Source organism: Macaca thibetana, chromosome X (genome assembly GCF_024542745.1).
Source record: "Macaca thibetana thibetana isolate TM-01 chromosome X, ASM2454274v1, whole genome shotgun sequence".
NCBI lineage: Eukaryota > Metazoa > Chordata > Mammalia > Primates > Cercopithecidae > Macaca > Macaca thibetana.
The window spans coordinates 76,813,915-76,838,438 of record NC_065598.1 but is presented as its reverse complement, the minus strand read 5'-3'; the positions used below and the strand labels follow the sequence as shown (position 1 = coordinate 76,838,438).

Below are 24,524 nucleotides of genomic sequence, written 5' to 3'. Positions count from 1 at the left end.
CTGCTTCTTTAAAAGAATCTAGGGATTTTAGTTTTCCTGTTAAGTTCTTGCATTGTTTCTTGGGGAAAAAAGTTCACAGTGTGAATATCTACACACTATTTTGTGTTTTCAAGTGGGAGAGGCATGCGAACATTGCCTTGAATCTGCCATCTTGGGGGGAAAAAACCCACAAGAGATTTTAATGGAAAAATCAAAACTGGACTGATAATATTTTTATTTTAATTTGTAAGAAAGACATAATATCTTCCAGGTAAATCAAAAAGAAAGAGCAATCCTCTGAATTATTCTGATTCATACATTTCAACCTGAAATTGGAGGAGAGTAGATGGTACTAAAGTAAGCCTGACTAAGAAGTTCTAAAGCTTATCAACATCAGGCTATCTCTGCATAGTGCCAGGCATGTGGTTGGAAGCTGAAATATTCAAACACCCAGATGTTTGGCTAAACAACATCAGATTTCTAAATATTTAGGAATATCCAAATTTTTAAATGCTTTGTTTTCAGTTGCACTTCACGTTTAGATGTTACATGGAATCTTAAATACAGAAAGGAAAGAGTGGAGAAAATTTTCCATACAAACCCTAGGCATTTAATTCTGTACTAAGAAAAAAAAGACCTACTGGAGATCAAGCATGAATACTGGGAAAGTTACACATGGTATAACCAATCACAAATGAGCAATTAAGCAAACAAGCAAGCAAACCCCCAGCCATACCATAGCCAAAGCATGAGTAGCTTTGCAAATACCTGTTATTGAAACAACCGAAGTCAAATTGGACTGAACCATAACATAAAAAGTCATTCATACTAATGGTAAAGTCAGTATTACATGGTGGTTAAGAGCAGGAATTTTCAAATCACCAAGACCTAGGTTTAAATTCTGGCTCTGTAATCTTCATTAGCCTCAATATCTTCACCAGTAAATAGGCATATAAATAGGTCTTGCCTCATAGGGCAATGTGAACATTAATGAGATAACGCATTTAAAGTCCTTAGCCTAGTGTTTGACATATGGTAAATACTTGATATATGTTAGCTTTAAAAAATGATATGAGCTTTTTTGTAGAATTATAACATAATAGGAAGCTAGTTTGACTATTTTCACACATGGATAAGTCTTTGTAATTATTCACGATAAACTCATTTACCTACAAATGAGTCACACACCTGTAGATAAATAGAATTTCAATAAATTAGAGACATTATAATTTTTATTTCAAACAAAAACTTATGCAACTTTGTCAACAAAATATAAATATCTAACATAGTGAGATTTTACTATTGCCTAAAACATATTTTGCAAATAAGTTATCATTCCCCATTTGTACTTAAAGAACATTTACCTGAATAAAAATGTTTTTAGAGATAGCATCATACTGTTAGATAATGGAGATTCAAAAGAGATACTATAAAGTTTTACATCTCATATTATGATAGCTTGGCTTTACAATGTCACTAAATAAAGACATACAATATAGAAGAGGGAATAAAGAATAAATTACATTTAAAGAATATGCTCATATTCATTCAAATCAAGTAACTTGCAGGTTCAACTAAACAGAAAGTACCCTTAATTCATTTTATGCACTGGTTATATTTTTTTAAAGAGATAACCAGTAAATAATATCATACCAAAGTAATACTTTTTTAAAAAAAATAATTTTCCAAGAAATGTCATGTGGACCAAAAGAGTAATACATTCCAAATTTCTGTACTCCACCAGTTATTCCTCCAGATCCCTAGCCAATTTGCCTTCTTAGCTGTAAGGGGGAGGTTTAGTAAGGAGTAGGACTACTCCATGTTGGTTGGAACTGGAAGTCTCAATATTTAATTTTAACAATCTATATAAACTATATGGGAACACCAAAAAAAAAAAAAAACCTTATTCAGCTAATTAACTTGAATATGCTTACTTTCAACAAACCATGTTGTATGTATTAAAATTTACTATGTTGAATTAGTCATAGTAAAACATTTTCAAATTGCTTGTCCTCCTCATTTTAAAATGATAGAATTTAAAAAGCTACTATAGTAGGCAGCTTCTAAGAAGGCCCTCAGTGATCCCCACCTCCTGGTATACACATCCTTGTGTCTACTCTCCTCCCCTTGAATGTGGGCTGAACTTCATAACTTGCTTCTAACAAACGGGATACAGCAATAGCAATGGAATGTCACTTCCGAAATTAGGCTACAAATAAACTGTGACTTCCATCTTGTGCACCTTCTCTTTAACCTCTCTCACATGCTCTGAGGGAAGTCAGCTATCATATTGTGAGCATCCCTATGGAGAGGCCCACATGGCAATAAACTGATATCTCTAGCCAACAGCCAGGCAGAATCTGAGGCCTGCCAGGAACCATGTGAGAGAAGTTGGAAGCAAGTCATTCCCAAGTTGAGCTCTGAGATGACAGCAGCTGCCAACATTTTGAATGCAACCTTGTAAAAATCCCCGAGTCAGAGGCTTTCAGCTAAGCTATGCTCAGATTCAAGACCCACAAAAGCCATAACACAACTGATTGTTACTTGTGTTACAGTTGATTGTATAAGCCTCTAAGTTTTAGGGTAATTTATTACACAGCAATAGATAAATAATGTTGCTACTAAAATCAATAATACACCAATTGCAGAGATTCACTGGAGTCCAGGTTTTATTTTCACTCACTTCCATTCCATATTTTACCCATTTGTATCTAAGAGCTATGATAATGACATTTTAATTATGTTTATATTTTGTTTCCATCATTTATTTCTGATATAGGTGGGTGCACATTTTAGAAAGTTCATGAGCAGTATCTTTTTCACTGACAACTGAATAATATATACTTTTTCTTTTTTGTCTCTATGCAATTTATAAAACATAGAGGAAAAGCTCCTTAGATCTATGAAGGTGCTGGGTAGAATGAGGAAAAGGGATGGGTGATTAGATTACACAAGATGACCTTCAAGTTCCTTTCCATTGCTAAAATTCTATGACTCTATAAGAAGGAAAATTTTTTGTCATGTTTTTCTCTTCCTCCTCCTCTTCTCCTTCTCCTGCTGTCCACTCTTGAGCAATGTATATGCTCAATATGAACTACATGGTTCCTTTTTGGAGGTGAAAGGCTAGAAGCATCTGTGCTCAGGTAGTCTCCCAAGTATGCAGCTGTCACTGTTCAGTGCCTAATGTGGCAACTGCCAGAGCAACCTGGAAAGGTGCCAACTTCTACTGAAAGGCTGCTTCAGTTGGGCAAAAGCCCGGTTGGAGCAGAGAATCTCATAGAGTATATCATAGAAAGAAAATGTTTTTCTGCCCTTGACAGTTATGGTAAGCGTATTGTTGCAAGGTTTGTATTTACGAGGGGACAATCAGGGTAAATATTTTTCTATAATAATGATAACTTGCATTTATCTAGTGCTTTATGCTTTGGGGTTGGTCAAGCAAGAAAAGTGAAATAAAGAGATTAGATCAATTGCCCATATACATACACAGCTGTGACCTAATCTGTAGACCTGAGTCAAGCCCAGAACTTGTCTTTAGATTCCTGGTTCACTGACCTTTAATTATTGTGAGGCTCTGTTTTAAACACAATATTATTTTCTAGGAAGGGATAATAAGGCAATCAAACAAATTGCTAATATAAAAACATTGTACTATATTTTTTAAACAGCTACATCATTATATCATAGTTTTATTTAAAAGAAAATTGAATTCCATATAAACAAGACGGTAGTCAACCTCAACTTGAATGGCCATAACTCAAGGATGAAACACTAATGGTTTTACGAAGTTTTATAAAATGATGTACAAGAGTCTAAAGGTAAAATAGTAGGGCAATTTATTTAAAGGAGTTAGCACAATAATTAACTCAAAATTTATTTCTAATATTCTGAGAATATTTGCATTCTGATATCTTAGTTGGCCTCTCAAAGTAACATCACTACATCACAATTTTAAATATGCCCTTTGATTAAATGATACCGTGAAAGAACAACTGGAAGAAATCTGCAGCCTGAAATACCTTGGAGCATTAAAACAAGTAAGAGGGTTTTATTGAGTACACATGGACATATGTATATTTGAGGATGAATGGTGCAAGGAGGGAGAGAATTCAAAAACTCCTTATAAGGTACTATGTTTATTACCTGGATGATAAAATAATCTGTACACCAAACCACTGTGACACAATTTACCTATATAACAAAACTGGACATGCACCCTTGAACCTAAAATAAAAATAATAAACAAGTAAAATTTTAAAAATTAATAAAGTAATAAGGTTTTGAGGTTGGCCATTTTTAATAGCCAAATGCATTCTCTCATACATATGTGTTTTTAATTCAAGAAACAAAATGCACGGTGTTAAATTTTTTAATACTATCTTTATTGTAGCAGCATTTCAAAACAAAAAAAAGCCTAAGTAATATCAAATTCTAACCTTCACTTTATGCCAAATTCACTTCTAATCATTGCTCATTGGTGGAGATTGTTTACCTATTTTTAAAAATCGATATCATATAATTTGTTATTAAAATGTAATTAGATTTCAAATGATCGGTACTAACAATTGGTACAAATAAAAATTAAATACTCAATGTTGGTTAATTTAAACATTTGCTGGGTGAGTAATTCTTTCAAAATAGCAGCTTAATACAAGATCTTATCTAATAGAAACCATACACAAAAACAACAGAGACAGCTAATCTTATCTTTCAAGTTGGTACTCAACTTGAAATTTTTGAATATTTAGAGACCAAGGAATTGGCATCATTGACCTTCAGGGTTAGAGTGGGAAGCAGAGCAATAGTGGAGGATTAGAGTTGTAGAAGTAGTCAGCTCCTTAAGAAGACTAGAGAACTAGAGAATGGTAGGATATTTAAGTAGAAAGACAGAAAATGCAATGATAGTTTTTTTAAAAATTGAATATAATTCAAAACCTTTTTAAAAACACAAGTCAAAAAAATCTTTTTTTGGTCTAGAATATTTTATGTATGAATTTAAATTTAATACTACTATGAAATGATAAATATAATAGTAATAAAATATATGATATACAAGTAAAATATTTTGTCTTTAAAATATTCACAACACATCTGTGGAATGTGCATAAAGAAAATTTAACTCAAGGTGCTCTATGTTTTTAATACCTTCATTTTATAAATGACATACAGATCGTCTAGCCTATCAACAGGATTCTGAACACCTAATACCAATTAATGGCTAGTTGCCATAACACAGATATGAGAAATGGGATCAGTACATGGCATAACAGATGGCATTATTCCATACAGATGGTGCTTTGTGCTATATTAAGTAAATTTGTAGAACTGAGAAACATATATTTATGTTTTATGGTGCCAGTATCCTATAAATTGTGACGCAGATAAAATACAATACAGAATTTGGAGACAAAGGAGGGTATCTTGTTGACTAAGAATATTTTTTGATAGCTACTAGACTAAAAAGTGATTTTTGGTTATGGAGCACCATCTAGAGGAAATGTAAGAAAATGTCCTTAAGCAAGAATGGAGTAAAATGAAAATCAAATTTGAAACAATCACATAAAAAAACCCTAAGGAACCAACAACTGTTAGTATTATATATAATTCTGAAGCGCTACCATCATCCAATCATCAATTATTTTTTACTTAAAAAGTAACTTTTTAAAATTATTTTTTCCATAGGTTATTGGGAGTACAGGCGGTATTTGGTTACATGAGTAAGTTCTTTAGTAGTGATTTATGAGATTTTGTTGTACCCATTGCACTGTGTATACACTGCACCCTATTTGTAGTCTTTTATGCCTCAACCCCCTTTTCACCCCTCCCCCCAAGTCCTCAAAGTCCATTATATCATTCTTCTGCCTTTATGTCCTCATACCTTAGCTCCCACATATCAGTGAGAACATACGATGTTTGGTTTTCAATTTCTGAGTTACTTCACTTAGAATGATAGTCTCCAATCTCATCCAGGTCACTGCAAGTGCCATTAATTCATTTGAAAAAGTAAAGTCTTAATAGTGTTTTATATGATGGTTTATTTATAATTTCTATTTCTTTCTGAGGAGTTTTCTACAACACAGTTCTTTTTAGAAGGACGGAACTGAAAAGGACTTTAGAAATCATGTGGGCCACTTTCTTCCTTTTACAGGTGAGGAACATGAGGCTCAGAGTAGAGAAATAGCTTTCTAAGGGTCTTAATTACATTAATGATAGGACAAGGATTAAAATATAGAGAGTCCTTTCTCATTGTAACACACTACCCTTTAAACTGTATCATGCTGAATACACAGACTTTATTTTTGATTAAACAAAAGATCAACAAGACTACTGAAACTTCTCTAATCCTACTAAAATGTCTACCACAGAGTGACTATATCCTCATCCTCCTAATACAGTTTTAAAACACATCTATTTGTATGTAATGGAAATCAATCTTTTTTCCCTTCTAGTTTAGAAACCTGTTATAGCTGAATAACTGATGAGTTTTTGGTAGGTTATAACATTAAGCAACATAAAAACTGAATTGTCGAGTATAAACTGGATAAAGTTAATAACTGTTTCCCCAATTAAGAATGAGAACTTTTTGATCCACCACCCTCCACTGGTAATAATAATTAACATATAACTTATTTCTACTGGAGAATTACTGAAATGAAAGAAAGGTCGGTCCATGTGATTAGTAGAAGGTATGCTGGTTTTGTTGTCAGAGATCTGGATTTGAAACCCAAACACACCACAAGCTGCATAAATTTGGACAGGTCATTGAAGTGTCCTAAACCTCAGTGTCTTCATATGCAGAAGAATCTTTTAATAATACCAACTTCTAAGGGTTGTTATAGGAATTAAAGTGAGATAATGCCTGCAGAACCCTTAGCACGATGCATGGCTAACAAATGTTTACTTCTAATTGAAAGAAAAGCAATGCCAAGAATTAGTAAATTTCATATTAATTTCTAAAAACAAACGAAGATTTCTTGAGTATAACATTCCCTGCCTAAAAACTGACTGTTACGTGGGTCGGCGGGAGGGGTCCTCAGACCTCTGTTAAAATGCAAATATAGGGGTCCTATTTTGAATATTGGAATCAAGGTCATTGGGGTTGTTTTTAACATAAAACTGCATACCATGAATCTCAGAATAGAGTTGCAGTGGTTCTCAATCAGGGTGATTTTCTCCCCAGAGGATATTTGGCAATGTCTGGAGACACTTTTTGTTGTCCAACTTAGGTAGGGGTATGGTACAGACATCTAGTGGGAAGAGATTAGGAATGCTTCTAAACATGCTACAGTGTACAAGACAGTCCTCACCCAACATACACACACACACTAAATTATGCACCCAAAAATGTCAACTGTGACAAGGTTGAGAAACCCTGGATTAATGTCTGAAAGTTATAGTTTATCAGAAACTAATAATGAATACAAGTTTGATAAATATTTGAAGCATTTGCTGTGATAGGCACTTGAACAAAATAAAAGTTTTCATCCATGAAGTCTTAAAAATCAGAATATATTATGCCATTTAATATATGGAACATATATGGAATGTTCAGGTATATGTTCCGTATACCTGAAAATGTGTCCATACCACCTAGAGATATTTGTAAAGAACTTTATTGGCCTAAGACTTTCAACTGGCCATCTTGATTTTTTTTTCATTTCTAGTTACTCTAAATAGAAACAGATTCATTATAAAACTTTAGATCACGGCCCCAGGCTTCAAGTAGCTTACAATCGAGCTGAAAAGGTAAGACATGCATTCAAGAAAGTCTACTATTCAGGAGTCCTGTCTATCTCATTCACCCCTATATCTCTTGTGCTTGGCACAGCAGCTTGGAATACAAAATAATAAACAGTCTTAAATGGAAATAAAACAACTAGGGAACAAGGTCCAAGAGTATAGGTTCAAGTAAAATATTAATAAATAATTAATGTTGTAGAATTGAGAGAAGGGAAAAATTTGTATAACTTTAGTAGTAAAAATAGGTCAGGAAAGTTTCCTTTAAAGAGGTAGATGTTAAATAAAATATAAAATTGTAGACAATATAAATATAAAAGATAATTTGAAGTTCTAACGTCTGCTTGCTTAAGTTTAGTCATTCTCCCTTAAACTCTATGGTCTAGCTAATTGATCTGAAACTATATGGTCTGAACTAATTGAATTTCTCCCCAAAACATCATGTTCTCTATGACACTTAGGTTTTTATACATGTTGTTTTTCTGTCTGGAACTGACTTTCCAACCTTATCCACCCCTTCAATCTTCTTTACGTGGTTAACTCCTACTCATCATTCAGGTCTCCACTAGATATTACAGTCTCTGGGAAATCCTCCATGAGCTCCACCAAGATTAGGTTAGGAGATTTTTTTATATTCCAATAATACTTTCTACTTCAACTGCAGCCCTTGCCACACTGTATGATAATATTCTGTTTACATGTCAGTGTTTGCCATCGGTCAATAAGCTTGCCATGTGCAGGAAATGTGCCTTGTTCACCTTTGTATTTCAAATATCTACCACATTGCCTAGCACAGAGTAAGCATTCAGGAAATTTTGTTGGATCAAAAAAATGAATAATATAGAACTAAGATGAGGAGAGATGATAGGACTATAAACATAATTTGGAAGTCATTGAATCAGAGATGGTAGCTAATGCCAAGAGACTATGAGTTATCTAGAGAAGAGAGAAAACAGAAAACAGCCAAGGGCTAAATATTCACACTTCGGTAATAACAACTAAGAAACATGAAAATAAATTAGAGTAAATAAAGAAAACAGAAGGAACAGTTGGAGATTCAGGAAGACAAATGGAATGGTATAGTATAGTAGAAACCAAAGTTGGAATTTCAAGAGGATTCTGTCCCAAGCAGCAAAACCACAGGATGGAGAAAGGTGGTTATATTTCACATTTTTTCCACAGTAGCAGTAGTAATAGAAGCCTGATTGAAGGGATTAAGGAGGAAATTAAGCTAAAAAGGCATAGAGACTTCAGTATGAGTCTTAGTCCAACTAGGAGAGAGAGAAAGAGAGAGAGACCACACAGTAATTTGAATAGAGGGAAGTTTAAGATAAAGAATGTTATATAATAACAGCAGATGAGAATAATGAGGGATTGATTAGAAAAAAGTAAGGTGACCTCTAAAGAATATAGGAATAGCAAAAATAAGGAGCAACTACTACTTCTAGGGTTGAAATAGAGTACCCAAGGAGAGCATTCCCACCCAACTCCAGCCGAGGGCTGAGATCCAGACCTTGTTGGAGTGGACACTACCATGAAAGATCAGTCACTGTGGCATTATGCTGGTGGAACTTGCTAGAAATTAATCCTTTAGGGCTTACTGGAAAATCACCCTCTAAGGATCCTGGGAAAGCTAATCATGCCAATGTGTCTCATTTGGAAGCTGTCTGCTAGAATAATGCCTGAGGGGCAAGGAGTGTCAATGGAAACTGGGAGGTGAGCACTGAAGAAGCTGCCCATGGCATAGAAGCTGGGCAATGGGGAAGCTTCCATATGCCTTAGGTGTCTTCAGGTAAAATCTCCAGTGAGAAAGACGGTAGAGAAACTGATGTCTTCGTGTGAGAGCCAGATTTTGTTGGGGTTGATAAACAGGTTTTAGGATAAAGTGAAATTTGCCTACAAAGAATCAGGGGCTTCACAAATCACCTTACTAAGAAGAAAAAGAGAAAATATAGGACAACTGAGAGTAAAATGAAGTGGGGATGTGTTGAATGAATATTTGTATCTTGAAAGGGGTAACAGAAATAAGAGACTTGCATCTTCATTGAATGGATATCGAAAATTTAAATGGAAGAAGTAATGGGATGGAACTAAAGATTACAGTCATAGAATTTTACAACTAGGAGTACACTCACTGTATAGGTATTTTTTAAAAGCTTAAAAGTATTAGGTGATTTTTCCACAGTTGTACAATTAATGAAGGAGCCAGGATTAGAACAAAAGTTTTCTGACCCTCACAGTATTACTCTTTCTACTGCATCATGCTGGAAAGGGCTATTTTGAGAGAAGTAAACTACTAATTAGCTCATCAGAATTTCAAAGGATACACATAAAATGCACTTTGATGATGTTAGCTTAGGTGGGAAGCAAGGTTACTCAAACTAAGAAATTCATATCAAACACATTTGTAGAAAGATTTTAGTATTGTAATGCACTTTGAAGAAAGAGTAGGTACTTGAGGACTAGTGATTTAACTTTAACTATATCATTTAAAATGTAAAACGATAGGCTGGGCATGGTGGCTCTCACCTGTAACCCCAATACTTTTGGAGGGCAAGTCAGGAGGATTGTTTGAGCCCAGGAGTTCAAGACCAGCCTGACCAACATAGTGAGACATTTCCTCTAAAAAAATCTTTAAAAATTACTGGAGCATGATGGTGCACACTTGTAGTCCCAGCTACTTGGGATGCTGAGATTGGAGGATGGCTTGAGCCTTGGAGGTCAAGGCTGCAGTGGGCCATGATCACACTGTGCCCAGCCTGAGCATCTCTTAAAGATGAAAAACCAATGCTGTGGCCAAACTCTCTTCCTGGATGTGCAGAAGCCATCCCAAGATGAGTGGGGTTGCAAAGGAGGCCATCATGGTCCTGAAAAAAGAGCCTAAACCAGGCTTGCTAAGTCTGAATTTGGAGCAGCAGAGACTCCCATTGATGTGAGTTCCTGGAATATCACTTCCTAACTGGAGGTGAAACTCATTGAGAAGATAGATGACCACCTGACCTACCTCTACAGGCTGGCAGGCTCCAGACCTGGCTAGTCAAAAGCTTCTTGTTGACAACTGGGATTCTCCCAAGCCCAGTGACCTATGGCACCCGACAGCCTTCCCATGATCCTTCTTAACTGGAGCTTGTGCCAAAGTCACTTTCTCCAGTGTAAGACAGCTTTTTAACCACCCTAGAACTCTCTCCTAGTTGGTAGACCAAATGAAAACAATAAAACCTCTTTTTTTTTCTGCCATAAATAATACAGACAGACAGATAGGTGATTGAATAAAAGATATATATTTTAAATAGCTTTCTTAGTGCCTAGCAATAACCAATTAAAACAACATAAATTGGTGAGAGAAGACTTCTTTCAGAGGTCTTAACAGAGCCCTGATATTTACCAGCACTGTGGCCTTGAGCAAGCCATGAAAGCTCTTGGAGTCTTAATTTCCTTACCTCTACAATGAGCATAATAAATGCCTACTACACAGAATTCTTGTGAGAACTATAAATAATACATGCAAAGGTCTAGGCCAATGCTTAGCATATAATGGGTACAAAGCAACGTCGATCTATCTGAATTCCAGAATAATTAACATTACTGAGTGAATTAAAATTTTAACAAGGAATATGTAGAATCTTTGTAAAGAAAACTTCACTAAAACATATAAATGTGTAATTAAGTGAATCAAGAAACATGACAGTAGCCACTGAGTGGAAAAAATGTAAATAAATAAATAAAGCAAGTGGAAAACAGAAAAAAAGCAGGGGTTGCACTCTCAATTTCAGACAAAACAGAGCTTAAACCAACAAAGATCTAAAAAGACAAAGAAGGGCATTACCTATAAAGGGTTCAATTCAACAACAAGATCCTACTATCCTAAATCTCTATGCACCCAACACAGGAGCACCCAGATTCATAGAACAAGTTTTTAGAGATCTGCAAAGAGACTTAGATTCGCATAAAATAATAGTGGGAGGCTTCAATGCCCCCACTTACATTATTAGACAGACTAAGGCAGAAAATTAACAAAGATATTCAGGACCTGAACTCAGCACCGGATCAAATGGATCTGACAGACACCTAAAGAAGTGTCCACCCAAAAACAACAGAATATACATTCTTCTCATTGCCACATGGCACATATTCAAAAACAGATCACATGATTGGATATAAAACACTGAATGACTTTTGTTTGTTTGTTTGTTTTTATTATACTTTAAGTTCTAGGGTACATGTGCACAACGTGCAGGTTTGTTACATATGTATACATGTGAAATGTTGGTGTGCTGCACCCATTAACTCGTCATTTACATTAGGTATATCTCCCAGTGCTATCCCTCCCGCCTCCCTCCACCCCACGACAGGCCCCGGTGTGTGATGTTCCCCTTCCTGTGTTAAGTGTTCTCATTGTTCAATTCCCACCTATGCATGAGAACATGCGGTGTTTGGTTTTTTGTCCTTGCAATAGTTTGCTGAGAATGATGGTTTCCAGCTTCATCCATGTCCCTACAAAGAACATGAACTCATCCTTTTTTATGGCTGCATAGTATTCCATGGTGTATATGTGCCACATTTTCTTAATCCAGTCTATCTTTGATGGACATTTGGGTTGGTTCCAAGTCTTTGCTATTGTGAACAAAACACTGAATGACTTTTGAGTAAAGAATAAAATTAGGTCAGCAATCAAGAAGTTCTTTTTTTTTTTTTTTTTTTTTTTTAATGGAGTTTCGCTCTTGTTGCCCAGGCTGGAGTGCAATGATGCAATCTCGGCTCACCGCAACCTCTGCCTCCCAGGTTCTAGCGATTCTCCTGCTTCAGCTTCCTGAGTAGCTGGGATTACAGGCATGTGCCACCACCCCCCGGCTAATTTTTAGATTTTTAGTAGAGACAGGGTTTCTCCACGTTAGTCAGGCTGGTCTCAAACTCCTGACCTCAGGTGATCCGCCTGCCTTGACCTACCAAAGTGCTGAGTTTACAGGCGTGAGCCACCATGTCTGGCTAAGTTCTTAAACCACCAATGATATTCTGCATAGAACTAGAAAAAAAAATTAATTCATGTGGAACCAAAAAAGAGCCCAAACATCAAAGGCAATTCTAACCAAAAAGAACAAAGCTGGAGGCATCATGTTACACAACTTTATATTACAGGGTTACAGTAATCAAAACAGTATGGTACTGGTGCAAGAACAGATACATAGATGAATGGAACAGAATAGAGAGCCCAGAAGTAATGACACACACCCACAATTATCTGATCTTTGACAAAGCTAACAAGAATAGGAAAAACCAAGATAGAACTCTCTATTCAATAAATGATGCTGAGATAACTGTCTAGTCATATGTAGATGACTGAAACTGGACCACTTCCTTGACTTAAATATAAAACCCAAAACTGAAAACCCTGGAAGACAACCTAGGCAATAACATGCTGGACATAGGAATGGGCAAATATTTGGTGATGAGGATGCCAAAAGCAATTGCAACAAAAGCAAAAATTGACAAATGGGAACCAATTAAACTAAAGAGCTCTGCACAGCAAAAGAAACTATCAACGGAATAAAGAGACAGCCTACAGAACGGAAGAAAATTTTTGCAAATACACATCCAACAAAGGTCTAATACCCAGCAACTACAGCGAACTTAAACAAAATTACAAGAAAAAAAAACATTGAAAACTAAGCAAAGGACAAGAATAGGCACTTTTCAAAAGAATACAGACATGTGGCCAACAGGCAAATGAAGAAAAGCTCAATATCACTGACAATTAGAGAAATGCAAATCAAAACCACAATGTGATACCATCTTGCACCAGGCAGAATGGCTATTACTGAAAAATAACTGGTGTGGGAGAGGTTGCAGAGAAAAAGGAATGTTTATATACTGTTGGTGGGAATAAAAATTAGTTCAGCCATTGTGGAAAGCAGTATGGCAATTACTCAAAGACCTAAATACAGAAATAACATTTGGCCCAGCAATCCTTACAACAAATATACCCAAAAGAATATAAATTGTTCTATCATAAAGACACATATACATATATGTTTATTGAAGCACTATTCACAATAGCAAAGAGAGTGAATCAACCTAAAAGCTCATCAATAGTAGACTGGATAAAGAAAATGTGGTAGATACATACCATGGAATACTATGCAGCCATAAAAGAGAACAAGATCATGTCCTTTGCAAGAACATGGATGAAGCTGGAAGCCATTTTCCTTAACAAACTAGTGCAGGAAGAGAAACCCAAATACCGCATGTTCTTACTTATGAATGGGAGTTAAATGATGAGAACTCATGGACACATAGAGGGGAACAACAAACGCTAGGGCCTATTGGAGGGTGGAAGGTGGAAAGAGGGAGAGGATCAGAAAAAAATAACTAATGGATACTAGGCTTAATACCTGGTTGATTAAATAATCTGTACAATAAATCCCTATGACACAAGTTTACCTATATAACACAACTGCACATGTACCCCTAAACTTAAAATAACATTTTTTTTAAAAAAGAAACATGATAGTAGTCACTAAGTAGTATAAAAGTTAAATAAATAAATAAATAGAAACATGACAGGTTGAGTGCAGTGGCTCATGCCTGTAATCCCGGCACTTTGAGAGGCCCAGGTGGGAGGATCACTTGACACCAGGAATTTGAAATGAACCTGGGCAACACAGCACGACCCCATCTGTAAAGAAAAAAGAAAGAAACATAACATACACAGCACAACAATTGCAGTCAATATCCTCAATGTAAAATATGAGAGTGGAGAAGAAAAACATGACAAAATTTTTCTGAAGTTTCTCTGAAAAAACAAATAGAAGATAATGGCTTAAAAATGAAAAAGAGAAAAAAATCTTATGTGTGAAAGCTAGCCTTGTCAGATATTAAAATTTAATGTAACCTACAATGATTAAATTAAAATAATATTGGCACCAGATCAATGGAACAGAATAGACAGTGAAGAAACAGACCTTAGTGTAACACTTTCATAGATGGCAAAGAGAGTATAATGCAACAATTGTGAAAGTAAAGATATTTAATAAATAATGTTGGAACAACTGCTTGGCTATTTCACAAACAATCCTCTCATATCATATAAATTCCAGCTGGATAAAAAGTAGTTAAATTTTCTTAATACAAAAAATCTAATTATAAAAATTTAAAATAGTAGAAAAAAGGTTGATTATGTAATAAATTCAGGATGAGGGGTCACTTTCTAAGTTTAGGAACAATGGGAAATAAATTATAAAATAAAACAATAGATAGGATTGAATTTTATAAACTCTTCATCATTAACAACATAAATCAAATTTTAAAAAGAACAAAATTGGAAAAATTACCTGCAACAAATATTACAGAAAGGTGGCTACAGTCTTAATATATAAATAGTTCATACAAATTGATAAGAAAAATACAAAAACTCAGGTATATAAATGAATAAAGGACATAAGTAATTAGATGATTCACGGGAGATAAAACATAAATGGCTAATGAAAAAGTAACATGTTTAATTTCACTAAATCAAAGAACTTCAACTAAAAATAGACAACAGCGATTTTACCTAATCTATTAGAAACATATGCATGATGGTTTCGTGATAAAGCACTTTCACACACTACTGGAAGAAATAATAAAATTAGTGGGACACAGTGGCATACCTTGTAGTTCCAGCTACTTGAGCAGGAGGATTACTTGAGCCCAGGAATTCAGGGATGCAGTATGCTGTGATCTTGTGTGTGGATAGCCACTCCACTCCAGCCTGGGCAACATAGTGAGATCTTGTCTCTGAAAAAAATTAGTGGGGGTATAAATTAGTATATTTCTGAAAAGTAATTTGGTATTATTTTTGGAGAGCTTTTAAAAATGTTCATATTAGGCCAGGCACGGTGGCTCACACCTGTAATCCCAGCACTTTGAGAGGCCAAAGTGGGTGAATCAATTGAGGTCAGGAGTTCAAGACCAGCATGCCCAACATGGAGAAATCCCATCTCTACTAAAAAATACAAAAACTAGCCAGGTGTGGTGGTGCACCTGTAGTCTCAGCTTCTTGGGAGGCTGAGGCAGGAGAATCACTTGAACCTGGAAGGCAGAGGTTGCAGAGAGCCAACATCACACCATTGCACTCCAGCCTGGGCAACAGAGCGAGACTCCATCTCAAAAAAAAAAAAAGTTCATATTATTTAACCCAGTAATTTAAGTTTTATGGAACTATCCTAAGGACCTAATCCAAAATACAGACAAATATTAATGCATGATTATGTCTAATAGTGCTTTAGTTATTATAATAAAGGGAAATAAACCAACATAGAATATTAAGCTAAAGTAATTATAGTATGTCCAAATAATGTAATTCTTCACAGCTATTAAAACAAATTAATGAACAGTTTTTAATGACATAAGAAAACATTTATGCCATACTGTCAAATGAAATGAAAGCAGAAATCAGACAGTTTTGGAAACAAATAAGGCATAATGTCAGGTTGGAAAGAAATGTGACAAAATACTAAGAGTGGTTCTTTCTGAGTGGTGAGATTTTTCTGTTTTTGTGATAGTGTTGAAATACTTATTTTTATATTAAAAGGACAAACATGTTTACTGTTAAAAATATATTTAAAAGTTCAGAATATAAAAATTGAAAAGTAATCAGAGCGCGGCTGAGCGGCCCCGCAGCCAATCCCGGAGGAGCGTCCGCCGCGCCCAGGAGTTGGGGATGTCCTACAAACCCATCGCTCCTGCCCCCAGCAGCACCCCTGGCTCCAGCACCCCTGGGCCGGGCACCCCGATCCCTACAGGAAGCGTCCCGTCGCCGTCGGGCTCAGTGCCAGGAGCCGCCGCTCCTTTTAGACCGCTGTTTAACGACTTTGGACCGCCTTCCATGGGCTACGTGCAGGCTACGTGCAGGCGATGAAGCCACCCGGCGCCCAGGGCTCCCAGAGCACCTACACGGACCTGCTGTCAGTCATAGAGGAGATGGGCAAAGAGATCCGGCCCACCTATGCTGGCAGCAAGAGCGCCATGGAGCGCCTGAAGAGAGGTATCATCCATGCCCGGGCCCTAGTCAGAGAGTGCCTGGCAGAGACACAGCGGAACGCCAGCACGTAACAGGAAGCGCCTCGGCCTCAGCGTCTGGACCTTTCCCGGCCACTGCAGAGCACCCGCTTCTCCCTGGCCTTCATCCCGAGTTGCATTAACCATCCTGGGCTTCCTGTCCTGTGTCCCTTGGTGGGTCCCCTCCAGGAACCAAGGAGCGGCTCTCACTCCAGGTGGCAGCACTAAGGACATCCCCCCACAACTCAGTGAGTCCCCATGAGTCCCACCCATGACCTGCCAACAGTGTTGCCCCCCGGAACTTTCTGTGGTCCCCACCGCTCAGCCCTTCCCAGCCCTTCTCCCACTTTGTCCCGAGCCTCCTTCTCCCCCAGCAGGGGCTCAGGCCTGGCACCTCACTGCCTTGTGTCCTGAGCCGTAGTGACTCTTTTATCATGCTGAATTCTGCCAAACTTCTAACTAATACCAATAATGCCAAACTAATACCAATACTACTCAAACCAGTTTTTAAAAAATAGAGCACAAGGGAACACTTCCAAACTCATCTGCAAGGCCAGTAGTACCCTGATACCAAAACCAGACGAAGACACATCATAAAAAGGAAACTACAGGCTAATATCTCTGATGAATATTAATGCAAAAATCCTCAACAAAATACTAACAAACTGATTTCAACAATAAATTAGAAAGATAATTGATCATGACCAGTACCATTTATTCCTGGGATGCAAGGAGAGTTAAATATGTGCAAATCAATCAGTGTGATACATCATATCAATAGAATGAAGGATAAAAACAATCTGATCATTTTAATTGATCCTGAAAAACATTGATAAAATTCAACATCCCTTCATGTTGAATAAAAACCCTCAAAACCCTCAAAAACTAGGACTAGAAGAAATAAATGTCAACATAATAAAAGCCATATATGACAGACCCACAGCTAGTATCCTACTGAATAGAGAAAAACTGAAAGGCTTTTCTCTAAGATCTAAACATGACAATAATACCATTTTCACCACTGTTATTCAACATAGTACTGGAACTCCTAGTAAAAGCAATCAAACAAGAGAAAGACATAAAAGGCATCAAAATTGGAAAGGAAGAAGGTGGATCACTTGAGCTCAGGAGTTTGAGCCCAGCCTGGGCAACATAGTGAGACCCCCTCTCTACAAAAAATACAAACATTAGCCAGGCATGGTGGCACACACCTGTAGTCCCAGCTGCTCAGGAGGCTGAGGCAGGAGAATTGCTTGAGCCTGGGAGGTGGAGGTTTCAGTGAGTCGAGATTATGCTATTGCACTCCAGCATGGGAGACAGGAGTAAAACACTATCTCAAAAAAAAAAAAAGTACAAAAGATTTGAATAGACATTTCTCAAAGAAAACATACAAATGGCAAACAGACATGAAAATGTGCTCAACATCATGGATCATCAGAAAAATGTGAATCAAAACTACAATGAGATATCATCTTACCCCAGATAAAATGGCTTTTATCCAAAAGTCAGGCAATAGAAAATGCTCACGAGGATGTGGAGAAAAGGGAACCCTTGTACACCACTGGTGGAAATGGAAGTTTACATTTACATTTGGAATGGAAATGTACAACCACTATGAAGAACAGTTTGGAGAGTCCTCAAAACTAAAACTTGAGGTACCATATGATCCAACATCCCCACTGCGGGTATATACCCCCACCCAAAAAATATATATATCGAAGAGACATCTGCACTCTTATGTTTGTTGCAGCACTTTTTAAAATAGCTAAGATTTGGAAGCAACCTAAATGTCCACCAATAGATGAATGGATAAGGAAAATGTGATACATATACACAATGGAGTACTATTCAACCATAAAAAAAATGAGATCATGTAATTTGTAACAGCGTGGATGAAACTGAATATTATTATGTTAATGAAATAAGCCAGGCACATAAAGACAAACTTCACATGTTCTTACTAATTTGTGGGATCTAAAAGTTAAAAAAAAAATAGATTTCATGGACATAGACAGTAGAAGAATGGTTACCAGAGGCTGGGAAGTGTAGTGGGGGGCCACCAGGGAGGTGAGAATTGTTAATGAGTACCAAAAAACAAAAATAAAAGAATGGTCTCTCTGCCCGGGTAGGTCCAGCAGTGTTGGACACACACATCCCACTAGTGGTTGGGGTCACTGGCATTGGTTGAATATCACCCCCAGCTTTGGCCATGGCCATGGGTGAGATTTGGCACCCAGAGCCTCCAGGGGCCTCAGCTTATTGTGCACTGCCCCATGTGCAGCTGTGGAACCCAGGCCCTGATGGGCACTGTGGCCTCTGCCCCAGTGTGGCCACTCATGTGGTCTAGCCCCTGGGTCTGGCCTTCAACCCCTAAACCTGTCTTCTCTCTGCAGGAAACTGATCCTCTCACACCTGAGCCCAACACTGCCAGGTCTGTGGAAAGGGGGAGACTCAGCTGGCTCTGTTTTTCAAATAAAACTGTTTGTCTAAAAGAAAAAATTGAAAAAAATGGATAAAACCTACTATTTGATAACACAACAGGGTGACTATAGTCAATAATAAGTTAACTGTACAGTTTAAAATAACTTCATGGATGTAATTGGATTGTTTATAACTCAAAAGATAAGTGCTTGAGAAAATGGATGCCCCATTCTTCATGCTGTGATTATTTTACATTTAATGCCTATATGAAAACATCTCATGTACTCCATAAATATATATGTATACCTACTCTGTACTCACACAAATTAAAAAATAAAAGAAAAAGTGTAAACCAAAAATAAAGTTCTAAGCCCCCCAACTATCTAAACAGACCCCTGTTCTTAGCTGAAGGCATTCCAAAATCAACCTGATAAACTGGTTTTGGTCATGATGGGAAGTGAGGGAGGTGTGTAAGACATGACTCACAGCTGACCAGCATACACATCAACAAAAGACCTTAAGAATGATAGAACAGACTCTTTAAATCTAATAAAAAAAAAAAAACATTTACAATCTATTTTCTCTGAAGTGTGCTACCTGGGGGCTTCATCTACATGATAAAACCTTGGTCTCCACAACCCCTTATTATAATGCAGACACTCCTTTCTGTTGATTCCAGGTCTTCATATAATAACTCTTTCAAACAATTGCCAATCAGACAATCTTTTAATCCACCTATCACCTGAAAGCCCAGACTTCCAGTTGTCCCACCTTTCCAGACAAAACCAATGTACATTTTACAAGTATTGATCGATGTTTTATGTCTCCCTAAAATGTATAAAACCAGTTGTAGCCCAACCACCTTGTGCACACGTCGTCAGGACCTCCTGAGACTGTATCATGGCCATGTCCTTAACTTTGGCAAAATAAGCTTCTAAATTGATGGAGACTTGTCTTAGATACTCTTTATTTTACAAACTGGTAACCATGAAGGAACTCTGAGTAGAGGTTCCCCTGACCTTTGTCAAATCTCCTATCCATGCTTGGTAACAGTTTGAGCTATCGTTATTGCTCAATCTAATAGAAAAAATTTACTGGCTTTGGAGGCCCTCCTACAGAGAATCTCTGGTCTCCCAAAATTTTGTTAGAATCTGAGATTTATTTTGTTGTATGACTCCTTTTCTGGAGTTGTACTTTTTTCCAACAAGGAAGGTGAGTTTTCCTGATTCCATAACAATGGAAAGGAGGCAACTCCCTCTGGAGTTTCAGGTCGCCGCCAACAGGGAAGATGAGTTTGAGGTTTTTTCTGCTTCTAAAATAGTACAGAGCAGTCTTATGCATGGGCCCCATTCCTAGATAAGCAGCTTAGTTCAGTTTTTCTGTCTTGAAAGTTCTCCTTAATGACTAAATGTTAAAACTGACAACCAACTGGTTTTAATTTCTTACCATTTCTTACATTGTTTGTTTTGGTTATTCTCCCATTGGATTTGGCCAACTCTACCCAACTTGGTCAAATCTAAATGAGAATTCCAAATTATGGGGAATAAGGCTTCCGAATTGGCTAAAATTCCTCACAGCTGTAGGATAAAAACAAAAACAAAAACAAATCATGTACTTGGTTTCTCCATTCACTGCCTTTCTTTAAAAAAAAAATGTTCTTTCAATTACTTTTCTTCTGCCCTATTCCTCCCTCCAATTTTGCCATCTTCAGTACAAAGTTAAAAATCTAGAGAGGTAGGCCGGGCGCGGTGGCTCAAGCCTGTAATCCCAGCACTTTGGGAGGCCGAGACGGGCGGATCACGAGGTCAGGAGATCGAGACCATCCTGGTTAATATGGTGAAACCCCGTCTCTACTAAAAATACAAAAAACTAGCCGGGCGAGGTGGTGGGCGCCTGTAGTCCCAGCTACTCGGGAGGCTGAGGCAGGAGAATGGCGTAAACCCGGGAGGCGGAGCTTGCAGTGAGCTGAGATCCGGCCACTGCACTCCAGCCTGGGCGACAAAGCGAGACTCCGTCTCAAAAAAAAAAAAAAAAAAAAAAAAAAAAAATCTAGAGAGGGCTTCTAACACTCAGACACCTTAAAGAACTCAGAATAAAGGTGCCATTCATGCCCCTTTTGTGGTGTTCAGCTTTCTTTGTGGAGTTGCAAGAGTCATGAGTAGATTCTTAAGTCTTGTATTGCATTAACTGACCTCTTTGGGTTTGGGGGAATCAGAGATTATCTTGTACTGCGAGAATTTGACCTTGATGTGTGTAATGGCAGGCGAGAGCTACAAAGTTAGGGGATGGCTGAGGATAGTTTTCAGGAAGGGGTCTGGGCTGAGTATTTTCTCCTGGGAAGTTGCTGTTTAGCATCCTAATTCTAGTTTGAAAGTGCACTCTAAAAGGTCTTCTCCATTGCCTTTTTCTAAAGACAAAGAGAGTCATCCCCCTTTTGGGTATCCCATTTGGTTTCCAGTTCAGAGGTGCATTTCAAAGGGTCTTCTCCATTGTTTTTTCCACCTGAAATTAAGGTCAGTTGGTTTGTCTGCACATTTGCATGAGGAACTGAACTGTAATTTGCATAGACAAATGAGAGACTGAGCTACTTGGCTTCAAAAAGAAAGGGGATTTAGCCCCTCCCAGCCAAACGGCACCCTTGGGTGACTGGGGACTGAGTGGGAGTGTCTGAGGGTTGACCGCCCCGCCCCCCGTCCCCGCCCCCCCCCCCCCCCCCCCCCCCCCCCCCCCCCCCCACAATGTGAAGTGGCCCTACAAGGAACCAACAAAATTTGTTTAAAAAGGCCTTGTCCGGAAAATGCATATAAGAGCTGATCACTAGGCATTTTGAGCGCTCTTGGAGGTGGTAGACCTCTGGTGAGAGAAATTGCAACATGTAAGAGGGCAGAAATGACTCAGTGGTGAAACACTGTGGAGTCCCACTCACAATCAGAACACATTAATACACACACACACACACAGACACACACACACACACACCCGTAGGCCACAACTCAGGTCCTCTTTTTTAGAAAAAGAGGTGAGAAACAATCTAAGAATGAAGAAAGAGGCTGGGCATGGTAGCTCGCACCTGTAATCCCAACACTTTGGGAGGCTGAGGCAGGAAGATCACTTGAGGTCAGGAGTTCAAGACAAGCCTGGCCAACATGGTGAAACCCCGTTTCTACTAAATATACAAAAATTAGCCGGGCGTGGTGGTGCATGCTTGTAGTCCCAGCTACTCAGGAGGCTGAGGAAGGAGAATCACTTGAGCCCAAAAGGCAGAGGTTGCAGTGAGCCAAGATCATGCCACTGCACTCCAGCCTGGGTGACAGAGAAAGACTCCATCTCAAAATAAATACATACATAAATACATAAAAATGAAGAAAGAGAAGGAGAATGATCCTCTTTTTGGTAACCCATTGGTATTATGGTGCCTCTACTTGCAAGTGTGTGGGTAAAATGGAAAAGTTTGAGGGCATTTCAGGTTTTTTAGTACTCCAGTTGATTACATATTATGGTCTGCTGTACACATTTTAAACTGATGAGCAAATCACATCCAGGAAAAATTCAAAGCCCAAAGATCAACCTGCAGCTATAGAGTTTCTAAGCTCTCTATTTCTCTATTTTTTTTTCTGCCTGCTATAAATCTGTTGTTACTTTTCTACTGAGGTAAAAACCACTGTTTGGATCCAACTATTTCTTTGTGTTTATTTTTTGTTTCTGTAAAGCAATGAGTTTGTATTAATATATAATGGCTAGAGTTCTGAAGTAAAATATATCAGATCCTTGTATGAGTGTGTATGTGTGGGTTTATGTATACATGCATGTATTTTGTTATGTGTTGTGGCCACAAGGTACCAAATTGGATTAAAGTTAAGGAGCATTCATAAATTAAGTAAGTGATAATCCCAAATGCTTTTCAAGTTCATGTGACTTAAGTAAAATTTTCTATAAATAAGCCAAATATAATATTATTGGTAAAGTAATATTAGAAATGTCTTAAGAATTGTCAACATTTTTAGTTGCATTTATTGATGAAGCAGTTTCACTCTTATGCTTGCCAAATACTATAAAATGTCAAAATTTGGCATAAGGGTTATAAAACCAAAAACATAGCCCCAAACAGAAGATCTTTGCTTGTGTAATTTTTGGTAAGTAAGACAATTAATATTGTTGGTTCAATGAAAAGAGCTAATTTCTGAATTATTGGTAAAATACCCATATACTTCACCTCAAGTTTCTTATGTAGGTAAAAATCTGAAATTTATAGGCTATAAAAATATTTAACAGGGAAATAACTTTAAATAATGACTAACACTGTTTTCATAAATAATCTAGGTAAACCATTAAAAATAAATAAATTGGTCAAGAAAATATAATGGAATAAACACTCATAAATACACTTGTAATATAATCTATGTTAATAGATACTTATTAAATGTCTGGGTAATTTCCAAATTATAAATTTATAGGAACACATTTTTTAAAAGAATGTATTCCTATTAAAAGGTAAATAATTTTTGTCTAATTCAAAAGTTATTTAAAGGTTACATACAAAACACAGTGAAAAGAACCAGGAAGTAAGAGAGATTTAAAGAAAGTTATAGGCCAGATGTGGTGGCTCACACCTGTAATCCCAGCACCTCGGGAGACTGAGGTGGGAGTTCGAGACCAGCCTGGCCAACAGGGTGAAACCTCGTCTCTACTGAAAATACAAAAAAGAAAAACTAGCTGGGCTTGGTGGTGCGCAGCTGTAGTCCCAGCTGTTTAGGAGGCTGAGGCAGGAGAATTACTTGAACCCAGAAGGTGGAGGTTGCAGAGAGCCAAGATCGCACCATTGCACTCCAACCTGAGTTACAGGGTGGGTGAGGCTCTATCTTGAAAAAATAAAATAAAAAATAAATAAGTAAAGTTATAGATATAAAGAGGTATTGTTAGTATGAAAGGTGAAAAGAAAAATGACTTTGTATAACAGAGAAACTTGTCTGGTAAATTTCTGTCCCAAAATAAAATTACTGGTTGTTTAAGAATGGTGGATATTTAAGACAAAACAGATAGTCCAAGCACATCATAAATGTTCTGTGTAAATTGTAATAAGAGTCACAAAAAAAATATATTAAAAAAGTCTTGTGCTTAAATTGGCTATAATTAAAGGAAAATGACAACAGAACAGTCTTCCTAGAAATTAGCATTTGATGTTAAAAATACACTAATGTAAAACTCAAGTATTGGTTAGAACAAGATTTGCTTAAAAACATTGACTTATTTTTTATTTATTTATTTATTTTTTTTTTTTTTTGAGACGGAGTCTCACTCTGTTGCCCAGGCTGGAGTGCAGTGGCATGATCTTGGCTCACTGCAACCTCTGC

At 37.2% G+C, this 24,524-nt stretch overlaps 2 protein-coding genes, 1 non-coding gene and 1 pseudogene across 6 annotated transcripts in view; 3 read left to right on the top strand and 1 right to left on the bottom strand.

Moving 5' to 3' along the window:
- The window catches only part of SH3BGRL (SH3 domain binding glutamate rich protein like), a 523,004-nt gene that overhangs the window by 440,330 nt on the left and 58,150 nt on the right, over positions 1-24,524 (bottom strand). The gene's annotated exons all lie outside the window — the stretch shown is intronic.
- The window catches only part of LOC126946313 (40S ribosomal protein S24), a 1,171,839-nt gene that overhangs the window by 1,131,059 nt on the left and 16,256 nt on the right, over positions 1-24,524 (top strand). The window lies entirely within an intron of this gene.
- Positions 16,356-17,000, top strand: LOC126946315 (cyclin-dependent kinase 2-associated protein 2-like; annotated as a pseudogene). Its single transcript, XR_007722629.1, has one exon. The product of XR_007722629.1 is annotated as a cyclin-dependent kinase 2-associated protein 2-like (transcript).
- On the top strand, positions 18,932-19,058 carry LOC126947067 (small nucleolar RNA ACA64). Its single transcript, XR_007722911.1, has one exon. It is a non-coding gene; the product is annotated as a small nucleolar RNA ACA64 (small nucleolar RNA).